Source organism: Coregonus clupeaformis, chromosome 26 (assembly GCF_020615455.1).
Source record: "Coregonus clupeaformis isolate EN_2021a chromosome 26, ASM2061545v1, whole genome shotgun sequence".
NCBI lineage: Eukaryota > Metazoa > Chordata > Actinopteri > Salmoniformes > Salmonidae > Coregonus > Coregonus clupeaformis.
The window spans coordinates 37,788,178-37,814,090 of NC_059217.1; the positions used below are offsets into that span (position 1 = coordinate 37,788,178).

Below are 25,913 nucleotides of genomic sequence, written 5' to 3' on the forward strand. Positions count from 1 at the left end.
ACTCAGGAGGGAATTATATTTTTGGAAGGCAAGAAAGAAAAAAAAAGGAGCATTGTTGACATGACAGGTAGAGAAATATGAGGAAAGAAGTCTAATTTGCCTGTAAGGCTACAACTTGACATGTGACATGAACATTAGCATAACAATAACAAAGTTTAGGAACATTAGCTTTGATTCTGAGACAGAGCTGAGCCACCTATTCAAAAAGTGTTTTAAAAACTATTTGCCCTCTTTTAACACCTTTTCTGACACAGATTTAGGAAAATGATGACAGGAAACCCCTAATATCACATTCAATTATTTTGGTCACTTTTCTCCAAACACGTACAATTCAAACCAGACAACATTTCATATGAATAGGTCTAAATATTACAATCTCAAATGTTGGGGGCATTACGTGGACCACATTATGTACAGGTGCAAACCAATTGCAATCATTGCAGGCCAATTACAACCATTCATGGCCACCAGATTATCGCCATCTGATCAGGCGTTAAACCATCAATCACCAGAACAGCTGATCTCAATTGCATCCATTATAGGCCATCGATTTACCTCTCCCTATAGTGGATGTCGGGGTTTACTCTTAATCCTGATTGCTGCCAACATGTTTTATGAATATTTCGCACTCTGATGGGTATTATCATCGGAACAATTTAATCCTTCTAATTGAGCAGACTAATGACGACTTATCTTTTTGGCAACCATTCTGTAAAATTTAAATAAAATATTACATTTCTTTGTTTACCACGGCAAATCTACTATGGCAATGTAGCCATACCCTACACATTTATGAATGGAAGAATTATGGTTTAGGATTACATTTTCGTTTCCAATTTATGTAATGCATTAAGGTCCAATGCAGACATTTTTAACTCAATATCAAATAATTTCTGGGTAACAATTAAAGTACCGTACTGTGAATGTTTTAAATTAAAATGGTCGATAGGAAACAAAAATAGCTTCTTAGCAAAGAAAATTTTGCTAGGACTGTCTGGGAGTGGTCTGAGTGAGGGGACTAATTGGATGAGCCTAATATATAATATAATATAATATGCCATTTAGCAGACGCTTTTATCCAAAGCGACTTACAGTCATGCGTGCATACATTTTTTTTTGTGTATGGGTGGTCCCGGGGATCGAACCCACTACCTTGGCGTTACAAGCTTCGTGCTCTACCAGCTGAGCTACAGAGGACCACCCATAATGGCAGGGATGTGTAACCTGAAAACTAGCTGCTATTGGCAGAGATGTTTGAAACTCTCTTTGTTATTGCTCTATTAACTTATACCGCTTGGTGATGTCGCCAGGCAGGCCAAAACTCCATCCCACCAAAACAAGCTGAAATTTCAAGTGGTCTTTTCAAACAGCACTTACACTAAAAGGGCATTATCATAATTTTCACAATTTCACAGAATTATTCTAAACCTCATAGTGTGGAAATATATAATTATATATATATACAACACAGGAAAATCTAGTTTTTCACTGGACTGTACCTTTAAGGATTTTACTTGTCTTATTAAAATATGGCCATTTCTTATCAAGAGTGGAAAAGGAAATATTCCTGAACTGTAGGCTACACATTTGACATTTGAAACTATATAAATTGGGATTGTGATGTATTTTTAATCAAATCATGTTGTTATTTAAAGTTTCACAAATTATATATATATATATATATATATATATATATATATATATATATATATATATATTTTTTTTTATCGTGTTCGTGGTAGTGAAGGGTAACATTTCCACTGTTTATTAATAGAACAACAGGATAAAACTCGATAGTAAACCTTTATATTTCTTACAGGTCTACAGTAATTAGGTCAGTAGGCCTACAGTGGAATAGTGTACTTTATTGAAGAATCAATGTCTGAATTGGAATGTGGTAGGGAGAGTCATTTCTTATTACCCTTTTTTTCAATTTTTGCCTAAAATGACATACCCAAATCGAACTGCCTGTAGCTCAGGACCTGAAGCAAGGATATGCATATTAATGATACCATTTGAAAGGAAACACTTTGAAGTTTGTGGAAATGTCAAATTAATGTAGGAGAATATAACACATTAGATCTGGTAAAAGATAATACAAACAAAAAAACATGCGTTTTCATATACTGTATATATATTTTTTCATCATCTTTGAAATGCAAGAGAAAGGCCACATTCCAGAAGTTTTCAATGGGGTTCAGGTCTGGAGATTGGGCTGGCCATGACAGGATCTTGATCTGGTGGTCCTCCATCCACACCTTGATTGACCTGGCTGTGTGGCATGGTGCATTGTCCTGCTGGAAAAACCAATCCTCAGAGTTGGGGAACAATGTCAGAGCAAAAGGAAGCACGTTTTCTTCCAGGACAACCTTGTACATGGCTTGATTCATGCGTCCTTCACAAAGACATATCTGCCCGATTCCAGCCTTGCTGAAGCACCCCCAGATCATCACCGATCCTCCACCAAATTTCACAGTGGGTGCGAGAAACTGTGGCTTGTAGGCCTCTCCAGGTCTCAGTCTAACCATTAGACGACCAGGTGTTGGGCAAAGCTGAAAATTGGACTCATCAGAGAAGATGACCTTACTCCAGTCCTCTACGGTCCAATTCTTATGGTATTTTGCAAACCTCAGCCTGGCTCTTCTTTGCTTCTCATTGATGAAGGGCTTTTTTCTAGCTTTGCACGACTTCAGCCCTGCCCCTAGGAGCCTGTTTTGAACTGTCCTCGCCATGCACTTCACTCCAGCTGCCGTTTACCATTCTTTTTGTAGGTCACTTGATGTCATCCTACGGTTGACTTATTCAAATAAGTTGGCGGTCATCCCTTTCAGTAGAGAGTCGTTTTCGCCCTCTGCCGGTCTGTACCTTTGTTGTCCCCAATGTCTGCTGCTTGACCTTGTTCTTATGAACCGCCATCTTTGAAATTTTAAGGATGGAAGCAACCTGATGCTCACTGTATCCCCCTGCCAGTAAAGCCAGAATTGACCCCTTATTTTCCTCACTCAAAATGTTCCTTTTCAACTCTTTTGGCATGGTCAATAGTTATTTTTTTATTAATATTACTTCTGAGGTACTATTAGCACTGTTTATGCCATCCAGCTGGTCCTATTGCAAGAGGATAGTGATGACCACAGCAGTGGTTTCTATACTTTTCCTCGTTAAATAAGATTTGGTTCATGTGATCACCTAATCAGTACCTAATTCAGTAGAATGAGGTGTGCCTGTGTTGGAATTCAACAGACACTGGAATGGAATGGCTGTCATACATGTAGAGATGCTGATTTAAGAACAATTTGCAGTGGTCTCTTAATTTTTTCCACAGCTGTTTATATACACATACATACATACATACATACATACATACATACACATACATACATACATACATACATACATACATACATACATACATACATACATACATACATACATACATACATACATACATACATACATACATACATACATACATACATACATACATACATACAGTGGGGGGAAAAAGTATTTAGTAAGCCACCAATTGTGCAAGTTCTCCCACTTAAAAAGATGAGAGAGGCCTGCAATTTTCATCATAGGTACACGTCAACTATGACAGACAAAATGAGAAAAAAAATGCAGAAAATCACATTGTAGGATTTTTTATGAATTTATTTGCAAATTATGGTGGAAAATAAGTATTTGGTCAATAACAAAAGTTTCTCAATACTTTGTTATATACCCTTTGTTGGCAATGACACAGGTCAAACGTTTTCTGTAAGTCTTCACAAGGTTTTCACACACTGTTGCTGGTATTTTGGCCCATTCCTCCATGCAGATCTCCTCTAGAGCAGTGATGTTTTGGGGCTGTCGCTGGGCAACACAGACTTTCAACTTCCTCCAAAGATTTTCTATGGGGTTGAGATCTGGAGACTGGCTAGGCAACTCCAGGACCTTGAAATGCTTCTTACGAAGCCACTCCTTCGTTGCCCGGGCGGTGTGTTTAGGATCATTGTCATGCTGAAAGACCCAGCCACGTTTCATCTTCAATGCCCTTGCTGATGGAAGGAGGTTTTCACTCAAAATCTCACGATACATGGCCCCATTCATTCTTTCCTTTACACGGATCAGTCGTCCTGGTCCCTTTGCAGAAAAACAGCTCCAAAGCATGATGTTTCCACCCCCATGCTTCACAGTAGGTATGGTGTTCTTTGGATGCAACTCAGCATTCTTTGTCCTCCAAACACGACGAGTTGAGTTTTTACCAAAAAGTTATATTTTGGTTTCATCTGACCATATTACATTCTCCCAATCCTCTTCTGGATCATCCAAATGCACTCTAGCAAACTTCAGACGGGCCTGGACATGTACTGGCTTAAGCAGGGGGACACGTCTGGCACTGCAGGATTTGAGTCCCTGGCGGCGTAGTGTGTTACTGATGGTAGGCTTTGTTACTTTGGTCCCAGCTCTCTGCAGGTCATTCACTAGGTCCCCCCGTGTAGTTCTGGGATTTTTGCTCACCGTTCTTGTGATCATTTTGACCCCACGGGGTGAGATCTTGCGTGGAGCCCCAGATCGAGGGAGATTATCAGTGGTCTTATATGTCTTCATTTTCCTAATAATTGCTCCCACAGTTGATTTCTTTAAACCAAGCTGCTTACCTATTGCAGATTCAGTCTTCCCAGCCTGGTGCAGGTCTACCATTTTGTTTCTGGTGTCCTTTGACAGCTCTTTGGTCTTGGCCATAGTGGAGTTTGGAGTGTGACTGTTTGAGGTTATGGACAGGTGTCTTTTATACTGATAACAAGTTCAAACAAGTCCCATTAATACAGGTAACGAGTGGAGGACAGAGGAGCCTCTTAAAGAAGAAGTTACAGGTCTGTGAGAGCCAGAAATCTTGCTTGTTTGTAGGTGACCAAATACTTATTTTCCACCATCATTTGCAAATAAATTCATTAAAAATCCTACAATGTGATTTTCTGGATTTTTTTCTTCTCAATTTGTCTGTCATAGTTGACGTGTACCTATGATGAAAATTACAGGCCTCTCTCATCTTTTTAAGTGGGAGAACTTGCACAATTGGTGGCTGGCTAAATACTTTTTCCCCCACTGTATAAGCTGGAAGTAGAGGCCTAAACATTGTTGTTCACTAGTTTACTCCAATTAGGGAAGGGGTGGTGGGGTTGGAAGGTAATAAAGGGAAATATATATTTTTTAAAGGATATGTATATGTATGTGTATATATATATATATGTATGTATGTGTATATATGTATGTATGTATGTATGTACAGTGGGGGAAAAAAGTATTTAGTCAGCCACCAATTGTGCAAGTTCTCCCACTTAAAAAGATGAGAGAGGCCTGTAATTTTCATCATAGGTACACGTCAACTATGACAGACAAAATGAGAAAAAAATTCCTGAAAATCACATTGTAGGATTTTTTATGAATTTATTTGCAAATTATGGTGGAAAATAAGTATTTGGTCAATAATAAAAGTTTCTCAATACTTAGTTATATACCCTTTGTTGGCAATGACACAGGTCAAACGTTTTCTGTAAGTCTTCACAAGGTTTTCACACACTTTTGCTGGTATTTTGGCCCATTCCTCCATGCAGATCTCCTCTAGAGCAGTGATGTTTTGGGGCTGTCGCTGGGCAACACAGACTTTCAACTCCCTCCAAAGATTTTCTATGGGGTTGAGATCTGGAGACTGGCTAGGCCACTCCAGGACCTTGAAATGCTTCTTACGAAGCCACTCCTTCGTTGCCCGGGCGGTGTGTTTGGGATCATTGTCATGCTGAAAGACCCAGCCACGTTTCATCTTCAATGCCCTTGCTGATGGAAGGAGGTTTTCACTCAAAATCTCACGATACATGGCCCCATTCATTCTTTCCCTTTACACGGATCAGTCGTTCTGGTCCCTTTGCAGAAAAACAGCCCCAAAGCATGATGTTTCCACCCCCATGCTTCACAGTAGGTATGGTGTTCTTTGGATGCAACTCAGCATTCTTTGTCCTCCAAACACGACGAGTTGAGTTTTTACCAAAAAGTTCTATTTTGGTTTCATCTGACCATATGACATTCTCCCAATCCTCTTCTGGATCATCCAAATGCACTCTAGCAAACTTCAGACGGGCCTGGACATGTACTGGCTTAAGCAGGGGGACACGTCTGGCACTGCAGGATTTGAGTCCCTAGCGGCGTAGTGTGTTACTGATGGTAGGCTTTGTTACTTTGGTCCCAGCTCTCTGCAGGTCATTCACTAGGTCCCCCGTGTGGTTCTGGGATTTTGCTCACCGTTCTTGTGATCATTTTGACCCCACGGGGGTGAGATCTTGCGTGGAGCCCCAGATCGAGGGAGATTATCAGTGGTCTTGTATGTCTTCCATTTCCTAATAATTGCTCCCACAGTTGATTTCTTCAAACCAAGCTGCTTACCTATTGCAGATTCAGTCTTCCCAGCCTGGTGCAGGTCTACCATTTTGTTTCTGGTGTCCTTTGACAGCTCTTTGGTCTTGGCCATAGTGGAGTTTGGAGTGTGACTGTTTGAGGTTATGGACAGGTGTCTTTTATACTGATAACAAGTTCAAACAAGTCCCATTAATACAGGTAACGAGTGGAGGACAGAGGAGCCTCTTAAAGAAGAAGTTACAGGTCTGTGAGAGCCAGAAATCTTGCTTGTTTGTAGGTGACCAAATACTTATTTTCCATCATAATTTGCAAATAAATTCATTACAAATCCTACAATGTGATTTTCTGGATTTTTTTCTTCTCATTTTGTCTGTCATAGTTGACGTGTACCTATGATGAAAATTACAGGCCTCTCTCATCTTTTTAAGTGGGAGAACTTGCACAATTGGTGGCTGACTAAATACTTTTTTTCCCCACTGTACATAGTATATACATTTTATGGACACAGTCAATTTTACAATAATTCAATTTTGTTTGTTTTTACTCCTGAACTTCCTCTACCCTCAACCTCTTCGATCATTTTCATGATGTCCAGCCGGTTTGCTTCTATATGCCATATCTTTCTAACTGTGCTCTTTCACTCTCAACCTATAACCTATATACTTATTATGGACACAGTATGCTTACATTATTAGTTATCTTGTTGTTATTAGTTGTTGTTAGTTGTTATTAGTCCCATCTTTCAACTCCATTCAACACCACCCATCTATCTCTTAACACCATCCATATTGGATTTCTATTTGCCATATATTTTTCAACTGTACTGTGATGTTTTACAAAAGTTCTGAACCTTTCTATTGTCATTGTTTCTACAGATTGTAAATTGAAAATAAACATTTTTGCTAAAAGTATTATTATATTATTGATCGATTGACTATGACTTTTCAGGTCACCCAGTAATGCTATCTGCAGGGTTAGCTCCAGGTAAATATTGCAATCCTTTAGCCATTCCTGGACTTGTCCAAAAACAAGCTACAAATGGACAGTACCAAAACAAATGATCTAATGATTCTGTCTCTTCGCAGAAAAATCTGCAGAGCTGGGAAGATTGTATCCCCCATATAAATAACATTATATGGGTAGCAATCATTTTATATAATATTTTAAATTCAGCAATTCTAATTTTTGAATCCGGCGTCGTTTTGCATATCAGTTCAAAAACACTACGCCATGGGATCGGTACGTCAAAAATCTCGGCTGTCAATCCTTTGGTCCTTAAATGAAACTGGTATACTTTTTTATTTATCACAGTTTTCTTTAACCAATTATGTTCTTTAATGCAAGGCCGACAGACAAGTTCCTTACTTTTTCCTCCTTCCACTTTCCTCTTCCATTTTTGCGGTAATGCTGCAATTATTTGGTTGTAATTTTGGGTAGAGCAGACATTTCCATATGTTTTTGTTAGCTGCATGTGCGACATGACTCCACCAGTCCTACCGATGATATAATGTACGAAGATTATACCTTTTTTAAACATTTGTTTTTTTAATCAATTTGTGTATTTGAGTTTAACCACAATATTTGTTGCATTATTTGTTCTGTCGTTTCCGGAGGATTAAATTGAAATTGCAACCAACTTTCTATGGCTTGTTTTAGAAATAGTGATATTTGGGAGATTATTTCCTTTTCAAAAAACTGAAAGTGAGAGGTTGTAATCTGAATAAAGGGAAAAAGGCCATTCTTGAACATTGGTTGACACAATCTTACTAATTTGCTAGACAACCAGTTCGGATTTAAGTATAACTTTTGTATGACTGAAGCTTTTAGTGATAGGTCTAATGCTTAAATATTTAATAATTTCTGTCCTCCGAATTCATATTCATTATATAAATAGGCCAGTTTAATTTTGTCTGGCTTGCCGTTCAAAATAAAATATTTTTTTCTCATATGATTTTAAAAAACTGTTCGCTAGGCGTAGGTAAGACCATAAGCACATAGGTAAACTGGGATAATACTAAAGAGTTAATCAGGGTGATTTTTCCACAAATTGACAGGGATTTACCTTTCCGTGGTAGCAAGATCTTATCTATTCTTGCTAACTTTCTATTAACATTTATTGGAGTGAGATCATTTATTTCATTTGGGATATGTATTCAGAGTATATCCACATCACCATCAGACCATTTTATTGGTAAACGACATGGTAATGTAATTTATTTTTATTTTTTTGTGATCCAATACGTAATATAGTACATTTATCATAATTTGGTTGTAATCCAGAGAGGTTAGAAAAGGTATCTAGATCATGAATCATCAGCGTACAATGACACCTTTGTTCTTAAACCCTGGATTTCTAATCCCTTGATATTATTGTTGGATCTGATTTTAATAGCTAACATCTCGATGGCCATAATAAATAGATATGCCGATATTGGACAACCTTGTTTCACTCCTCTTGACAGTTTAAAACTTACGGAGAAATAGCCATTATTTACTATTTTACACCTAGGGTTACTATACATGATTTTAACCCAATTTATAAGAGATTCTCCAAAATTGAAATGCTCCAGGCATTTATATATAAACCCCAGTCGTACTTTATCAAATGCCTTTTCGAAGTCTGCTATGAATAGCAGGCCTGGTTTCCCAGATTTTTCATAGTGTTCTATTGTTTCCAGTACTTGCCTTATTTTATCTCCAATGTATCGTACATGTAAAAAACCTGTCTGATTAGAATGAATAATGTCCAACAATACCTTTTTAATTCTATGCGCTATACATTTTGCTAGAATTTTTGCATCACAACACTGAAGTGTAAGGGGCGTCCAATTTTTTTAATGGACTGGATCTTTATATTTTCCACTTGTATCCTGTTTCAGTAATAATGAAATCAGACCTTCTTCTTGAGTGTCTGATAATCTACCATTTACAGAGTGGTTAAAACATGCTAATAACGGTCCTCTGAGTTGATCAAAAAAGGTTTTTTGTTGTTGTGCACTCTCCTCAAACGAAAGTATGGTATGTTTTCACTGTAATAGCTATTGTAAATTGGACAGTGCAGTTAGATTAACAATAATTTAAGCTTTCTGCCCATATAAGACATGTCTATGTCCTGGAAAGTTTGCTGTTACTTACAATAGTCATGCTAATCACATAAGCGCACGTTAGCTCAACCGTCCTGTATACGGGACACCGATCCCGTAGAGGTTAACTAAATCATTGTTATTGGCATAGGCTACATTTCCAGTTTAATAATTTTATTTCAGTTGTAATATGTCCTTCTTCCATTTATCTTTTTCCTATTTCGATTTCGTTGTACTTTGGTGCGGGAGTAGTGAATGCAGACAATGACGATTTCCGCTGTCTTGTATCAAGCCGGCTTGACACCGTAACAACGTCAGATCAGCTGGTCTGGTAGTTTATTAGTGTAATCTCCCGTTAGTAGCGTGTTCTGCAGTAGCTACATCCAGTTTTGGACATATAAATTAATGATATGTACTTACCCATTGATTCTTGAAGAATATAACTTATAAATCCTCATGAGCTTAGTCAACTGTAAATATAGGCTTGTTTTACTCCAATATTTGTAAACAAAGTAAATGTAAACAAACACTGTGTAGCCTCAAAACATGGTTAAAACTAGAATGTTGATATCATGTATGGTCAGTTGCATCCATAGCTCTGTCTATGAATTTGAGAGTGGTTACATTTCTCCAGACCCATTCCATTTCAGTGAAACAGTGGCGGGGAGCACTTTGTTATTGTTTCAACTCCAGATTGGCGCTTTAAGCAATCCAGCGGTAACCTGCAGGAGCGCATTAAGTTCTGCCTGTTTGTTGCAATGCACACATGTTTAATGATAGCTACAGATATTATCCCTGTATACGTCTGCATCAAGAAGAGCAGGATGTATTTGAACCATAGACAGAAGGACAGTTAAACAAACATAGGTCAATTTGTAGCTTGCCTTCAAATGACTCTCACCAATGTGCTACATCAGTGTATTCATTCTTATAAACCGGGTGGTTCGAGCCCTGAATGCTGATTGGCTGACAGCTGTGGTATATCAAACCGTATACCACGGGTATGACAAAACATGTATTTTTACTGCTCTAATTACGTTGGTAACCAGTTTATAATAGCAATAAGGCACCTCGGGGGTTTGTGGTATATGGCCAATATACCACGGCTAAGGGCTGTATCCAGGCACTCTGTGTTACGTCGTGCATAGAACAGCTTTTAGCCGTGGTATCTTGGCCATATACCACACCCCCTCAGACCTTATTGCTTAATTCTACTTTCTCTCCTGATGTTACTCTAACTACTTCACTCATTTACATCCTCTTGCTCCTCCCTTTCTATCCCTCCTTCTAATGTAGTTGTCCCTTTTTTCCTCAAGGGACATGCAAGCAACCTTCTTTCTGGAAGGACCTACCATATTGATGAATGACGTGATTACTAAATGGTTCCCTCTGAATAAATTGAGTTACTTACATGGAGGATGCTTCCTATGTATTTGCACAAAGCAACAATAAATCTGAATACACAATGATAAAGTGTTTGCAGGTGTTCAGGTAGGTTCAGAACAATTGATATGTAAGATTAATAAAATGTTCTGCTACCACCGATGCTTTGCTGCAGTTAATTAGTTATGCAATTGGTGAGAGTTGCAATTCATTATTCTGCAGTCTTGTCAACACATTGTTTACCCATTCTCTAAAAATATTATTCTCTCAACTTTCCTCTTTTTTATAATGGTCGTGGTCTCTAGTGAAACAGTATTTCTCTCACATCCTTCACTAATGCACCTCTCGAGCGATGAGCGTAGATGCTCAAAAAAAGTAATGTACCATAACATCTGTTTATAAGAATCCTCACCATATTTTATTTACAGACAAATTGTCAAATTGAATTAAGCGTTAAAGAGTGAATTACGATTGAGCATTAAGACGAGTGAGCCTTGAGCATCAATAGCAGTGATAGCATCTGTGGCTATAACAGTCAGGCCAGGGTTTGTTTCCACTCTGCTTGGAAAACCACATTCCAGCAGTACTCCGGCCTGAAGAGTAGGGATGTCTTTGAGGTTGCCCTCTCTTTATGTAATGCATCGCATGTGTTCTCCATTCTCTGATGTAAATCTTTTCTTCTCTTAGAGTAGTGGATCCTTATGATAGCTCCTCTTTTTTACCATAGAAGACCTTTAGCATTTACACAATCCTTCAGGCTCTTTCCGAACGTAAGCTAACCACATCTTTGATTGAAGCAGCATGAGACAAGGCGATCCTCGAAAACGATTAAAGTTATCGTTAAAATTGCAGTTCTTGTTTGAGGGAATCGAACATGGTACAGTGTGAGTAATGCAAGCAATCGAGGCATGTATACCATTGCAGTAATTGTCAGATAATAGACCACCATTTTCAGTATGCATTTCAACACTACACATGCTAGTGCATTGGAAGAGATTTACACACACTTGTTTTGCTGTCATCTATCACTGTGACATGTTATTTCAGGTCATTTAGAAATCTTCAGAGAGGATCTTTAGAAGTGCTTAAAATGTGCCATGGAGACAAGCATGTTGTAATGAATTCTCGGGGCACTAAAATAAAGGCTGGATTTGAGGATTGTAATCTGTCTATTGGAAAGAAGCTATGGTCTTGGTCCTTTCATGTGCTGGTGTTTAGACGATATGACGGGACTCCTTAACAGCTTCTAGTCATTTAAAATAAGGAACGATGTTGTTCATTAGTCCATTAGCATTCACAGAGATGCTTGTCTTTCTGAGAAAGCGTAGTGTACAGCTAAGGGACTCATTTAGCAGGCACTAAATCATTTTGCTGGAACACAAATAGTCAACTTTCTCATATCATGACCTGCCTTTTGATTAGCTTTTCATTATTTTCTATATTATTGTAATGTAATAGACAGATTCAATCTATTTAGTGTTTAGGGATGTTCCTTGGACGGGAACGGCTTTGAGTTCCTTACTTTCTCAACAAATTGACAAATTGATTGAAAACCAGCATTGAAGACATATATTTCAGGAGTGTGTTTCGTTTGCACAGCAGTCTGTCGCATGAAGGTAGTTTACACTTGATTGAGACACGGGCAGTCCCTTGGCATGATCCATTCAGTTCTGATGGCAAACCTGGCTGAGAAGTCACGCAACCTGACTATTTCAACCAGCTGTGCATACTGGGAAGTTCTCTTTCATGGGGGGATTTGAATGGCAAATCCAGTAAGGGACTAGTCGTCTGTGTGATACTCTTTACTGCCTACAATTATGCTCTTTTGTTATCGCCAAACGATGTCCTAAAATACATTGGAAAAAATAGGTGAGCAGGCCAGACCTTCGTCCTTCGGAATGTTCGCTATTACAGCAGTAAAACATGATGTGCTCTCACAAGTCCCCTTAACGCATGAGGACATACATCATTATCCCACACAACATCCATTTGGTATGGGGCCACATAAAAAAGCAACAACCTAAGAAAGTGCACATCCTTCCACTCTGTCACTCCAGGCAATTTTCATAAGAGGGTGTTCATGAGATATACGGAGTGGGGGGGGGGCCTCAAAATCTGTTTTATGACCTCAGCGACAAGCCTATACGGCTGAGACAAACAAGTGAGGAATGGCAAAAGGGCAAATGATTATAGATGATATCTACAATGAAAGAGGATGAATGATGCATGAATTAATATGTACTGTAGCATCATGGCAGATTATTTTCCCCCGTGACACCCTTTCCCAGAGAGACCTCTCAAAGGATCCACTCAATACGAGCTAAGAGCTGTAAACCGATGACAAAACGTTCCCTTTATACTATTATCATAACATGGATGAGTTTAGCTTCTTTGCATGAGTAACTGGCATTACAGACACAAACAAATGACATACATACAAATCAATCATCCAAAATGGCTTCTATTAAAGAATTGAATCAGTGTTGCAAGTGATTCATGCCAATTAAGTGTAAATAGCAAGGATCTCTGCCTAGATGACTGGAATCCCACTTCTCTTACGATGTAATACACATTTTGGTCATGCTAACAACCAACTGAAATGTGGGGAAGAAAAGTCAGAGATCGTTTCTTTTTTTCATAAATTCACTTTATTTGTGGGTTGAAATTTCACACAACAACATATAGCTTTTCTTGTGCTTCAAATGGAATCAATGAAAACATTTGTCAAGGAAGCACCTTTCTTCTTTCTGGATACATTTGATTTGAACTTATACGTGTATGTATGAATGGTTGTATGTGAGCCACACTTGTGTGATGAGTAACGGTGCCTGACACCGGAGGACTTGTGTTAGCTCCCGGAGCTAATACTTAGGCTTTAGCTCAGTCTTCTGGCGCACAGGAGACCCGGGTTCGAAACCTGTCAGACACACAAACTCACATTCAACCCTTGTCATCTGGAAACATTACAACCACCATCAATATGAATGGAGCTCATTTGCATGGACGCTATTAATATTGATGAACCCTATGTTTGTGACTTGCTGCGAAGCAATTTCCTAGAAGAGGCAAGAGGGCTTATTCATGCAGCTGTCTGCAGCTTAGGGTCAAGTGCAGCCACATGACTCTCCCAGCGAAATGTGGGTCATTTGAGAAATGTTTTGGGGGGGTCAATGATGTTTCACATTTAACCATGGTAATTGTGATACTACATAATTTAGACTCCATTTAGGGGAGATGTTTCATTTTATGATGTCTAAGATCAAAGTTATATATTGGCCAATTGCTGATAGGAGACATGGAAACCAAGCTAGTTCAGACTTAAGACACATCTGGACTGTTGACTCAGCCAGTGCTTTTTCAACAGTCTTGAGATCAATGTAATCAACTGCACATAACAAATATAAAATAAAAACATTTTGTATCGGTGCAACTCAAATTTGGCGAGCCCTGGAGATTTGAACACAACTTGAAGTGTTGCAATGCTGAACAGAGATATTTGTTAGAGGGCACTATAGCGACTGCAGAACCTTTCAAATATCTTAGAATTTGTCCAGGGAACCGGCAACCAGAAGAATAATACACCTGCCACTTTCAGTCAGCTTCAGGCTGGACGGGGCACTATGCTATCCATTTAGACCCAAATGCCAACGGGGCCTAGCAAGACTCTTACCCCCCCCAGAGTAGTAAAAAGATTACTAAAAAACAGACTTGTTTTGGCATTTGGAGCAATCAGCCTTCATTTGAGTTGTAGCCCCTTTCACTTGATAGTCTCACTAAAGTTGAAATTGATTGGCTCATTTTGGTTAAGGAAAAAGCTGGAATTCCCCTAACTTGCTTCCTTGTGACTCCAGTGACAAATTAACTATTGATTAGTTGTTTACCATTGGGTGAATATCATGATAGACCTATAACGTTTCTGAGAGAGTGGCTCTGTTGTGGTAGGCATGTGTGTTGTGTTGTAAAATACCCAATCGCTAATTGTTATTGGTACTTCCATTCCATAATTGAAATTAGGAACTCCCTGGAACTCGTACCTAGAATAACTTATGTATTTTTCAAATTTGACTGTTAAACTGTCTGATACATTTTGCCAATGATATTATAAAACAATTAGCTTGGACAGAACACCTCTAAGCCTCTGAAATCCACAGTTAATATCCGTCCTCCGCACTTACAACACAACAATCCCAAATGAAGACCTCATAATGTACTTTAGGGCTACCAGTCTTTTTGGAGCGGCTTACGTCGTTTCCAATCGATCGTGGAAGGGAACCTGCTCTGAGACGGTCAAGTGTTTAGGGGAGGGAGAGGGTTCAGCACTAAGCAGACTGACTCCATTTAGCATCGCTGAGGCCCGGAGTGTTGCTGTCGTAACCTTTGCTATTGATTCAAGCTGATTTGTTTAAAATGTCAAGTACAACACCCGGGCAGACGGTGCTCACAGATGTTAGCTCTCTGACTATCTGAGCTATGAACTCTACAAGGTAACTGATGGTTACCCGGGCCAGTTTATGTCATAAGTGCTACTGACATTTTCATAAATTGCTAATCTTCTCTGGATTTTTATCAACTAAACTATTGCCCAAATAGCATATGATGTTTTATAGTACTTGCTGCCATAGTGTTGTTCTTAATTATTTTTTTACTGCAATTTCAGTGGGAAAGCTGTTAACAGGACTTTTTGGGGACAATAAACGAAAGGGACTTGTGATGACCAAGTTGCAATGACCAAAGCTCTCCCAACTTGTTGCAGTATCAAGACGAGTTTGGTGCTTCTTTTTGTTTGTGTCCGTGTGTCCATGTCTCTGAGGAAAGCCCACAGGGGTGGTCTTTTGCTTTCCAGAGGAACACAAATCACAGACAGCAACGCAAGGCTGTGTAGTATTTCCCAAAAGTCTTTATCAAAATATATAAATAATCTCTCGTACACCGCAACGTGAAGCCCCTCTCATTTATCGTCTCAATAAATCCTGTCGGCAGGTCTCTGCATCGGTCATCAGTCAGCGCCTACCTTAACTGGGTCAAGACCGCCAAGGCTCTAGAGACCGCTTCCCCCTCTCTGTCTGCAGAACGCTGGCGGAACACAGCTGGGACCGGGCCATCGCTCAGGCCTAATAGGGACCTGCAGAATGCAGGAGGAATTCAGGGGGATGTGGTGGGGCATTTACCGTTTGGAGAAAAGAGGGCTGTTCCGAGTCAAGGGCGTGATTCAACTGTCACACTGCACCTTTAGTGCAACTCCATTGTGCAATGAATGGTATTTTTTCACATGAACCTCTTTTTAATGACAAGATGTCATTTGTGCCAAGCTGTCCTTTGTGAATCATTTTTCTCTATATTGGTAGCCTGTGTATAGTAGACTTGTTCTCTTAGCTACCTGCCCACCACAGTTGCTACATACTCCAGGTGCCTTCAATATAAGGGAGACCCAATGCCTTCTTTCATTGCTCTTCAGACAGAGCTTGAAGTTGGACAGTGCATCATGCTGCAGAGCAAGGAGCCCGTTGATATCCTTGTGTTTCTAGTATCCATAAGGCATGTCCATAAGCAGCGATACCATGAAAGCTTGCGCTTTAGGATCGAGCTGCAAGGCTTCCGATGAAAGCTGTTCCGAGGACCAGCAAAGACAGGCGGCTGAATTAATTAAAGCGTTATCAAGAGAAGCGTGTGGCGCACGCACTTAGGGAAGGTGTCCTGGGATGATGGAGGATAGAGATGTAGCTCCAGACATTCCCAGGGAATTAGATTAAGAAACAATGTCTCCACAAGAGCACACAAAGAAAAACGTCCTCTATCCTGCCGAGTTTAATACACTCTGCAAGAAAATGACAAGACAAAACAGCCTTTATTCATTGGATCTGTGATTAAATCTTACAGGGAAAATAGGTGACTGCTGTGTTCTCTCTCACTCTATTTTCTTTAACATTCCACCCCTGACACTTCTAATTACACCTTTGAATAACAATGCCCACACATATTACAGAGTTTATACGAGTATATTTTCAAAGAGAAATTCTGTACATTCCCCATGAAACTCGTATATTTCCCCATTTTACTCAGTCAGGTAAGCTAAGGCAATACGAGGTGGCTCTGCTAGGTACCTTGCGAATAAACTCAGGTGTTCAGGAAGCCCAGTCTTACTGTGCAGGTTTCTCCGACTAGATTCGTCACACGCCTTTTTGTTTGTGGGCATTTGGCTGGCAGTTCTGGGTTCAGGCTGAGTACAGCGCTTTGATGTATCGATTTACAAAAGGCTGCACTGGGAACAGCTGCGTTCCTCCATAGTCTGCGTCCCTGCCGAGTGACAGGCTCTCCGAGCGGTAGAGACAGCGTCTGTCTCATTAGAGAGGGAGTCTTAGTGTGTGGCTCTGTAGCCATGACAGTTAATAGGGGGTGGGAGTCTGTTTGTTTGTTTCATTAAAGCCTGCTCCCATTTATCCAACCTAAGTTCAATTCCCCTATGTAGAGGACTTTCGTTATAATTGAATTGTTTTATCAAGGCATATCAAGGTAATTCGCTTATAAATCAACTTCTGTTAGGCCAAATCGCTTCACGACAGTTCTGGCTGAAAACCTCGCTTTGCTGCTTTAATTCAGTTGGCCAATGACCGGCCTGGAGCTGGTGGTGGTGGGGAGGTGGAGGTTTGTCAGTAAATTGTTGCTGTAACACGCAAGTGAAAGAAACTAGGGGTATGTTGACATAAATATGTCACAAGATTTATGCCCATTTGGTGAATAGATTAAGGGGATTATTGTACGAGTGAGCCCATAGGTGCTTCAGCTAGCGTGGTGGAGTTGTATTAGTGATTTATATAATTATTATTATTTAGCTGATATCAAGTTATCAATTTTACATTTTGGAATTGAGACCCTGCTCAATACAGTAGGATAGGGAAGGTGTGTGTTGATGCAGAGACACAGCCTGTCATCTCCATCACAAAGGTCTGTGTTGTCTACTGACCTGGGGCATCATAGAAGTACCAGAATATCCATAGAACACTGATGGTATGTCATAGATGCTCAGCTTGACTAGAAATTCAAACTTTCAACAGAACCCTCAGTAGCTTCAAAAACATTTCTACCTTTTCACCTCTGCCATGTTGACACCTCGTTTTGTAGACTCGTTTAGGGGCCATGTATGAGTAATTATGTAGAAGGAATTTTTTCTTATCATGAACACAGCACTGCATAGTAACGCCTGTGATTTGGTGAGAAAGAGAAGTGACTCGCACCAGTGAGCTGATGAATAGAGAACATTGTTAATTAGGCGAATGACTGCAGCATAGACATAGAAAGCATGGATGTCTCTGGAACTTTCCAGACTGCGCTCCTCAGGAACTGTTTATAACATCAAAGCAGAATACAATTTGACAAACTTTTAACCTCTTAAAGGCTTAACCCTCCCGTTGTCCTAGGGTCAAAATGACCCGCCACTGTGTTGAACCAACTTTATTTAATTTTTATATTTTTTGGATCATTTGTGAGAAGGAGGCAGTGATACTTTCTTTAAAGTCTCACTGCCTCCTTCTCACAAATGATCCCAAAAATATAAAAATTTAATAAAGTTGGTTCAACACAGTGGCGGGTCATTTTGACCCTAGGACAACGGGAGGGTTAAGCAGTTAGGCCTACAAACAGTTTAGGAAAGCAGAACATCATGATCGAGATAGACTATCACTGTTTCTATAAATGAAGTGAGTGGTGACTCCTGGAATGTTTTTGTCTCTGTTGAGGGTTTGGTAGTTCTCTGTGTATTCCCTGTCCTGTCCTTGGGGCAGATTAGCAGCCCCAGCCCCTCTCTTGCCAGACCCCCGGCTTCACACCATATTAAGCAGGATTTATCACCCGGGGCGGCAGCTGTTGACGGCTCAGTGATATGCTATTTCACAGACATACTGCCCCACTGGTGGATGTAATGATGTTATTTCTGTCTTATCTCCGCAAGATGAACTGTGCCCCGATCCGCGCCCACCTCCTCTCCATCTGCACACACACACACACACACACACACACACACACACACACACACACCCTTCATGAAGGTAGATTCTGTTTCTTCTTCTTTTCATGATTATTATTCCACAACAGACATTGCCTTTGGATCTCCACGCGCCCCCAGCTGTTTCAATTGAGTGGCCGCCACAGCTAATGGTGGGATAATGAAGGAGAACAATAACGTGAATTGATTGTTATCTAAAGGTGGGAATGACCTCGGAAGGCAGGCGGCATGGTGATTGGGTATTATTGATATACTTATCACTTCCACTACCCCCTCTCCCATCAGATAAAGGAATGGGGAAATGGAAGAATTTAATTAAGGACCATTTCTGAGAGGGCATCATGCCCTATGGTGATGTTCAATGGAAATTTACATTGATAATTGAGGCTAACAGGTTATCACTATAAAATGTCCAGTCACAAGACACCACAGGAGAATGTATTACCTTGTTAAACAGTCCATATACCATTTAATTTTCTATATCATCCTCTGGTTGTGCTAGGAATTTAGCAGGGTATCTGAATGCGTTTTGTATAGTATAAATGGTTTGGCCTCTCCCTGTAAATGTGTTATCCATATCTCTGGCTTTCAAATGCCTCCCCATGCGAATTGTTCACTTCCAGAAGGATCCCCGCAGCATCCCTGGCAAAGTTTCATTTCACTGAGGTGGACGGGGATGTGAATTATAAGGATCTGTTTCACTTAAAGTTACAACTTTCGTTATTTTTCCCTTCACCCTCATCTAGTTTTTTTGTGATTACATTTTGGTGTTTGGTATTTTATTAGGATCTCCATTAGCTGTTGCAAAAGCAGCAGCTACTCTTCCTGGGGTCCACATGTGTCCCGTTTAAGAACATTGGTGGACTTGCGCTGACAATGCATTTGTTATTTGTCCAATGCTGTTAATCTGCCTATTGATTGAGCATATCATTTAAACAACTATAAAAAAAAATCAAATAAAATTGCCATCAGGTATTCCCATGACAACATTGAAACAAATGTGGTATAGGCAGTTGCATCAACAGTACAACAGAGAGGAAAACATGTATTTTACCTCTCTATTACAGCTTAAATCTACTGTAACTTCATTGAGTTTGTACAATTGATTTATTTGTATTGCTTGTAGCGGTAATTGAGTGTTCTTCCTTGTCATTGCTTTCGCTGTGTGAACACAACTTTGCCCTTGGCTTTATGTACGTGCAAAGGTGACTCCTTTTTCCCCTGATGCTGTATGTGCTTCCATTTGCATAGTTTAGTTTTTGTTTGTTATAAGCTATATTCTGCTCAATTATTATTTTCCCCTGGACCTAAATATGCAACTTTCTGTCTTTCTGTCTTTCTGTCTTTCTGTCTTTCTGTCTTTCTGTCTCTCTCTCTCTCTCTCTCTCTCTCTCTCTCTCTCTCTCTCTCTCTCTCTCTCTCTCTCTCTCTCTCTCTCTCTCTCTCTCTCTCTCTGAGGGCCAATTGGGATGTCATGATATGCAAATGCAAGGGTGCGAATGCCCTAGTTTCTTATAAATAGACGTGTGTATAAAAACAGGTCTACTTCAAGAGGAGAAGGCTCTTTGTACAGCTAAAATGTTCTGTTTCATACTCACAGATCTAATTATTCATTTTATTATTCATTTTATTCTGGCATTTTTCTTTTCCTGTAGTCTTTGTGGTTATGGTTACCCTTGCTGTGTGTTGTTTAACCTCTGAGCGTGCTAATGAACATGAATGGGGTTTAATAACACCTGAACACACACTCTCTCCCAAAATGTGGCATTGTGGAGGGCTGCAGTCGCCGGTGTTGAGCAGGTGTCTCTCTCTCACTCACACACACACACACACACACACACACACGTACACGCACACACATATACACACACACATACCTTTCACTTCGTTTCATCAAAGAGTATGGTTTGTAAAGGTCGAGAGAGCCTTGCCGCAACCCATCGTGAAATCTAAGCGCAGGCATTGGTTGGTTCCCTCCAGTGGGCTATGAATTATAACAACCTGAGCTCAGATGGTATACAGCAGTGTGCTGATCATTAGAGCGTTCCTGCTTCATAAGCTCAATGATCAATGGTCTTTCATAACATGTCCCCTCTCCATCCCTGTGCTGCAAATCCTACATGTTCTCCAATGTTTATCACTTTCCTCTCCGTCTCGCACACTTTATCTCGCATCCTCCATTAAGGTGATTGAAGTCCCTTTGTCAGTGTGTACAGTATATAGTAGATTATTATCTCTCTCTCTCTCTCTCTCTCTCTCTCTCTCTCTCTCTCTCTCTCTCTCTCTCTCTCTCTCTCTCTCTCTCTCTCTCTCTCTCTCTCTCTCTCTCTCTCTCTCTCTCTCTCTCTCTCTCTCTCTCTCTCTCTCTCTCTCTCTCTCTCTCTCTCTCTCTCTCTCCCTCTCTCTCTCTCCCCTCTGTTTCTGCCTTTAAACCTCCAGTCACTGCCATCCACTTGGACAGCGTTTTCTCTCACAGATGTTGTGCTAAACATGCGTTCTGCTTCATCTGACTTGGTGCATTTGGATTTTGTTAATTGATACCATTTTGTCATTGTGGATCAAACTTATTTTATTTATTATATTTACCATTGACTTGTGATCCATATTGAGAATGTAGATAGATAGATAGATAGATAGATAGATAGATAGATAGATAGATAGATAGATAGATAGATAGATAGATAGATAGATAGATAGATAGATAGATAGATAGATAGATAGATAGATAGATAGATAGATAGATAGATAGATAGATAGATAGATAGATAGATAGATAGATAGATAGATAGATAGATAGATAGATAGATAGATTCCAAGATGGCGTAGCAGTGCGGTCGCTTTTATTCATTCTCCTTGTGTAAATATCCTGTTTCTTGTTTTTTTTGTCTATTTTGTATATATTTCTCAATTTTTACTTTTCATTCTTTAACTAAATATACTTTCCTGCAACCCGCCTCACCCAACGTGGAAAGGATTCTATTATTTCTTTATAACTTTCATCAAGAACCGTAAGCTGAAACTAGCTGAAACTAGTGTAGCTGCAACTGAATGGCTACTTGATATTAGTCACCGTTAGCGTCTTCACCACTGTCCGTGGCCTACACTATCCACCAGCCAGCTCTAGCTCTAGCCTGGACAATTCGTCGGCCAGTCTGCACAGCGTACTATCGACCCAGCGTGCTATCGACCCAGAGCTTATTGGACTTTCTGCCGGAATCACTGGACCCTAGCGCCGGATCATCGCAACCAGCTAGCTAGCTGCAACCTGTTGTTGGCTGATTACCATTGCCCTGTAGCAAGCACCAGTTAGCCTTGAGCTAGCCTCAGGCCCATCTCCCGGCTATCTACCTCTCTGTCAACCGGACGCGACCTCCTAGTGTTGACACTGAGCCCCGCCGATCCAACACGACTGATTTGCCGACGAAATAGTCTGATGTGGTTTCAACAGGCTTCCCGTTGCGACGACCACGAAGATCCATCTGCCAGCCCCGGCCCGCTAGCACACGCAAACTACAACTGTGCTCCCTGCTAGCTGTGCTGAAGCACCAATTTGAACTGCTCTCGGACTCACATATTGCTGTTCACTGGACCTTATGATCACTCAGCTGCACAGCTGATGCCTGCTGGACTGTTCCTTTACACGGTACCCTGTCCTGTTTATTCTGTTTAGCCTTAGCCCAAACGTTATCGCTATTTCCAGCTGTTGTCTTAGCTCTCTCTAATAACACCTGTGACTGCTTTATGCCTATCTCCCATGTCAATTATGCCTTGCCTATTGCTGTTTGGGTTAGTTCTTATTATACAATTTCACTGTAGAACCCCTAGTCCCTCTCAAACTGCCTCAAATAGTTCCTTTGTTCCACCCCCCATACACGCCGAGACCGGCTCAATCGGTGCCTCCAGTGACGCTATCTCTTTCATTGTTACCCAACGCTTAGGGTTACCTGAACTGTACTCATATCCTTCCATATCCTTTTCTGTACATAATGCCCTGAATCTTTTCTACAACGCCCGGAGAACTGCCCCCTTTATTCTATGTACCCAACGCACTAGAAGACCAGTTCTTAAAGCCTTTAGTCGTATACTTATTCTAGTCCTCCTCTGTTCCTCTGGTGATGTAGAGGCTAACCCAGGCCCTGCAGCCCCCAGTATCACTCCTACTCCCCAGGAGCTATCATTTGTTGACTTCTGTAACCGTAAAAGTCTTGGTTTTCTGCACGTAAATATCAGAAGCCTCCTTCCTAAGTTTGAGTTATTCACTGCGTTAGCACACTCCGCCAACCCTGATGTTCTAGCAGTGTCTGAATCCTGGCTTAGGAAGGCCACCAAAAATTCTGAAATTTCCATCCCCAACTATAACATTTTCCGTCTAGATAGAACTGCCAAAGGGGGTGATTTTGATTGCCCCCCATTTATCCTCAGAGTTCGTACTGCTTGGTGACCTAAATTGGGATATGCTTAACACCCCGGCCATGCTACAATCTAAACTAGATGCCCTCAATCTCACACAAATTATCAACGAACCTACCAGGTACAACCCTAAATCCGTAAACATGGGTACTCTCATAGATATCATCCTGACTAACTTACCCTCTAAATACACCTCCGCTGTCTTCAACCAGGATCTCAGCGATCACTGCCTTATTGCCTGCGTCCGTAACGGGTCCGCGGACAAACGACCACCCCTCATCACTGTCAAACGCTCCCAAAAACACTTCAGCGAGCAGGCCTTCCTAATTGACCTGGCCCAGGTATCCTGGATGGATATAGATCTCATTCCGTCAGTAGAGGATGCCTGGTTGTTCTTTAAAAGTAATTTCCTCTCAATCTTAAATAAACATGCCCCATTCAAAAAATACAGAACTAAGAACAGATAAAGCCCCTGGTTCTCCTCAGACTTGACTGCCCTTGACCAGCACAAAAACATCCTGTGGCGTACTGCATTAGCATCAAATAGCCCCCGCGATATGCAACTTTTCAGGGAAGTTAGGAACCAATATACACAAGCAGTTAGGAAAGCAAAGGCTAACTTTTTCAAACAGAAATTTGCATCCTGTAGCACTAACTCCAAAAAGTTTTGGGACACTGTAAAGTCCATGGAAAATAAGAGCACTTCCTCCCAGCTGCCCACTGCACTGAGGCTAGGAAACACTATCACCACCGATAAATCTACAATAATCGAGAATTTCAACAAGCATTTTGCTACGGCTGGCCATGCTTTCCACCTGGCTACCACTACCCCCGGCCACCAGCTCTGCACCCTCCGCTGCAACTTGCCCATGCCCCCCCCGCTTCTCCTTCACACAAATTCAGACAGCTGATGTTCTGAAAGAGCTGCAAAATCTGGACCCCTACAAATCATCTGGGCTAGACAAGCTGGACCCTTTCTTTCTAAAACTAGCCGCCGAAATTGTCGCAACCCCTATTACTAGCCTGTTCAACCTCTCTTTCGTAACGTCTGAGATCCCCAGAGATTGGAAAGCTGCCGCGGTCATCCCCCTCTTCAAAGGGGGTGACACTCTAGATCCAAACGTTACAGACCCATATCCATCCTGCCCTGCCTTTCAAAAGTTTTTGAAAGCCAAGTCAACAAACAGATCACCGACCATTTCGAATCCCACCGTACCTTCTCCGCTATGCAATCCGGTTTCCGAGCTGGTCATGGGTGCACTTCAGCCACGCTCAAGGTCCTAAACGAAATTATAACCGCGATCGATAATAGACAGTACTGTGCAGCCGTCTTCATCGACCTGGCCAAGGCTTTCGACTCTGTCAACCACCGCATTCTTATTGGCAGACTAAATAGCCTTGGTTTCTCAAATGACTGCCTCGCCTGGTTCACCAACTACTTCTCAGATAGAGTTCAATGTGTCAAATCGGAGGGCCTGTTGTCTGGACCTATGGCAGTCTCTATGGGGGTGCCACAGGGTTCAATTCTTGGGCCGACTCTTTTCTCTGTGTATATCAATGACGTCGCTCTTGCTGCTGGTGACTCTCAGATCCACCTCTACGCAGACGACACCATTTTGTATACATCTGGCCCTTCATTGGACACTGTGTTAACAAACCTCCAAACGAGCTTCAATGCCATACAACACTCCTTCAGTAGCCTCCAACTGCTCTTAAACACTAGTAAAACTAAATGCATGCTCTTCAACCGAACGCTGCTTGCACCCGCCCACCCGACTAGAATCACTACTCTCGACGGGTCTGACCTAGAGTATGTGGACAACTACAAATATCTAGGTGTCTGGTTAGACTGTAAACTCTCCTTCCAGACTCACATTAAGAATCTCCAATCCAAAGTTAAATCTATAATCGGTTTCCTATTTCGCAACAAAGCCTCCTTCACTCATGCTGCCAAACATGCCCTCGTAAAACTGACTATCCTACCGATTCTTGACTTCGGCGATGTCATTTACAAAATAGCCTCCAACACTCTACTCAGCAAATTGGATGTAGTCTATCACAGTGCCATCCGTTTTGTCTCCAAAGCCCCATATAATACCCACCACTGTGACCTGTACGCTCTTGTTGGCTGGTCCTCACTACATATTCGTCGCCAAACCCACTGGCTCCAGGCCATCTATAAATCACTGCTAGGCAAATCCCCGCCTTATCTTAGCTCATTAGTCACCATAGCAACACCCACCCGTAGTCTGCGCTCCAGCAGGTATATCTCACTGGTCATCCCCAAAGCCAACACCTCCTTTGGCCGCAATTCCTTCCAGTTCTCTGCTGCCAATGACTGGAACGAAATGCAAAAATCTCTGAAGCTGGAGACACTTATCTCCCTCACTAACTTTAAGCATCAGTTGTCAGAGCACCTTACCGATCACTGCACCTGTACACAGCCCATCTGAAATTAGCCCGCCCAACTACCTCATCCCTATATTGTTATTTATTTTGCTCATTTGTACCCCAGTATCTCTATTTGCACATCATCTCTTGCACATCTATCATTCCAGTGTTAATACTAATTGTAATTATTTTGCACTATAGCCTATTTATTGCCTTACCTCCATAACTTGCTACATTTGCACACACTGTATATA

General features: G+C 41.0%; 1 protein-coding gene across 2 annotated transcripts in view; it reads left to right on the forward strand.

The window, feature by feature from the left end:
• Positions 1 to 25,913, forward strand: part of LOC121540535 (chemokine-like protein TAFA-5) — a 110,842-nt gene that overhangs the window by 78,984 nt on the left and 5,945 nt on the right. The gene's annotated exons all lie outside the window — the stretch shown is intronic.